Below are 3,269 nucleotides of genomic sequence, written 5' to 3'. Positions count from 1 at the left end.
GGGAATGTAGGCCCACAAGAGCCAAAGAACTGTAGCACTGCTTTATTCCTCCTTTCTCAATGTTAATGTAATTTAACTCTGACTTGGACTTCTGCTTTTGCTAAAGAAAATGATGCGCGGTTAATTTTTAACGTGATTCTTAATTCAAATAAAATTATTTTAAGCCTAGAATCAGAGATCCTCAACTTTTTTCCTTTTTCAAACTCTTTAGAACATTTCCCCTTCTCTAGCTTATTTTTTTCTTCCTTTCTCACTTTCAGTCAATAATATTATGCTTTTCTAAAAAGTAAAATGTGCTGTGTGTCAGGGTTGAGAAAAGCAACCATTCTAATTATCTTTTTAAATCACCATAGGTATTCTTTCAAATTATAAAACCTGATGTTCACTGAGTATCAATTCTCACCAAAACAGAACTTTATCATTGTTGTTACAACATAGTAGAGTGCTCTTAAAATCTGTTATAACCCTCATTTATATCTAAGAAAACTTGTATAGAAATAAATCTTAGGCCTTGGATTTTCTTTCATTACTTCAGAAGAAAATAAGTACCTAACCACTACGTATTATAAATATGTAATATTGATTGATTGATTCATGATTCTTGCCTGAATGAACCTCTGCTGTGGTCACTGAAAAATGATAATTTTCAATTCTACATTTCCTCTGTATCTATAAATTGGTATTTTACTGTAAAGAAGAACTCTCCCTTTTACTCTATATGTTTATGTATTTATTGCTTATTTATTTATTATCGGTGTAGATTCATGGATTTCTATTTTATTTAATGGGTTACATTCCATTACTTACCTTATTGACGATGCTTTTCAAATTATTCTAGATTTGGCCGGTAGTAATCCTTCAAGCTGGCTCCTGTGGCTTTTTATGCACTTCCTTACGCTCAGGTATTAAAAGCTATTACAGACTAATACCTTCCCAGCCCAGTCCTGGAATCACCCTTTTCTCATTTTTCCAAGAATTTTTGGTTTTTTAATGGGTAATTATATCTACAAACCGAGACTTCAGTACTAGACGTGCTCATTGCTGCTAGGCACTTTCAGCTGATAGAGATAAAGGAAGAAAAAAATACATATATACCGGGGGTGCCAAAAAAACATATACAAGTGGACACTTTGGTCAACATTGCTCAAGTGGCAGTTCGCCGTATCAGAAGTGTCTGGATGCTGATGGTAACCACTCTGAGCACCTCTTGTAATTGCAGAAGTCAAACGTGACTTGTATCTTTAGTTATTGGTATATATTGAGAATTACAATTTTAATACAGTTTTCCTTTCTTAAAATACATTTTTTGGTACCCTTTGTATCTATACACAAATATCTATTTATGTATATCTATCTATATCTACCAATTATCTATCTATCTATCTGACCATGAGTTCGTACTGATTACTGATAACTTCAATTTGAGTTCTACCCCTCAGGAGTCTTCCTTGCCTTCTGCCATTCCACATTAGTATTTTCTTTCTTCCCAATGAGAACCCTGGTTCATCTATGATAAATTTATTCATTGATAAATCAATATGATAAATCAATATGATAAATTTATTATTATTCATAATAATTTATATTACATGTCATATTTTATTTAATCAAAGTTTGTTTTTTTAAAATAATTTATTCTGTACTTCCAGAAAAGTGAAAGGCATATTAAGAAAATAAAAAAAAACAAAACATAGAGTTTAGTTTTGAGCCCATATGTGTATTTCTTATACATATCAGTTCATAGATAATGCATGATTATGGCAAAAAAACAGACTGTGCTAAGATTTTTAGATACACTGTTTGGATTTCATTTAGATGAACCAAGAGATAACCTTGAAAGAGGATTTCAAAGAGACATTGGCTACATAACACTTTTATATTTATGTTATCAGTTCAAGTGCAGAGTACTTTCAGGGGACAAAATAGTCCTAGGTATTAGTGTCTGATGTTTTGACTTTAGCCAGAGCTTGAGTGCCTATGTTTTTGATCTTTCATATCCTAAATTATCCTTGAATATAGCTTAACACAAATGTCACAAAATGTATTGCCCATTTGTTACTGTAATAGAATACAGAATAACAGGGAAATACTCCTCTGGTTCTTTTTTTTTTTTTACAGCAAAGAGAGTTCTTCTGTCACCACATGACGTGTATTCATAAATGTTGTGATGTTATCAGGTACCCACACTATTAAGCTGAATCCTCATTTGCATACAAGCAGGGGAACTTTCCCTAAAAAAATACTTCTAAGTATCAGACAAATTTGGTCTCAGACAAATAGCGTGACTAGAAGAACAATGAGAAGCAGGATTTGATCCACAGGAGCACAGAGGTGGATCGGTTTGCTATGGCAGTAAAAGTCTGGGTTCCGCCGAGAAACAGGTTACCTTCTCATCCTTTGCGAATTATGAGAGGCTAAAGGGAGGACATGGAAAACTCCTGCAAGCTTCATGATTGAGTTTATTCAAACTATTTTCGTAATCAAGATGTTTTAAGATTAGCTGAAATGATGCATTACATCCTATCAGTTTACAGCAACATTAATTTTTCCAGATATGGGAGATCTATAAAAGTATGAGTATGTTACTTTACCAAAGATCCACTCTAGTAAATAATATTTACTAGATATTACAAACTAGATATTACAAACAAACAAACAAACAAACAACAAGGCTTCTAACGATAGAGTAAGGATAATTCTGGTAGCACAATGTATGAAGAAATATTTGTTTTCAGCCACCTCAGTCTGTGCAACCCTTTGGCCTTAAGCTATATTTTGGAACCAGTTTAACATGACCACTTCGTCAAGGGAATCTGAGGGGATTTCAAAGGACATATGATATAGAATAGGGAGCCAGGGAAAGATGCACATCATAGAGACATAAAACAGGCACTTCAGCCGCAGATGTACTTACTGTTTGAAGTACTGCTAGGTTTGTGCCTAAGAACACAAGCATTCTGGCAAATTCTATTCTGTACAATTCCCATCTAAGAAGGAAAAAATATAAATATGATACATTTATAACTCTATATGCCATATTCCTAACAAGAGAGGACTTCTGTGTGTCTCGGTGTGGGTGAGAACAAAATCTTGTACGTACTTATAATTTCACAGATTTGATGCCTAGAATAATTTTCCACAGATTGGTTTCTGGCTTCATATATTTAAAGCCCTTTTTATACTCCACTGTCTTCTGTTGAGAGCCATAGGACATGTCCATACTATGATCTGACCTCTGACCTCTGACCTCTCATCCTACACTTTTTTGT

Source organism: Rhinolophus hipposideros (genome assembly GCF_964194185.1).
Source record: "Rhinolophus hipposideros genome assembly, chromosome: 4".
NCBI classification, from domain to species: Eukaryota; Metazoa; Chordata; class Mammalia; order Chiroptera; family Rhinolophidae; genus Rhinolophus; species Rhinolophus hipposideros.
Note: the sequence above shows the minus strand (reverse complement) of the source record.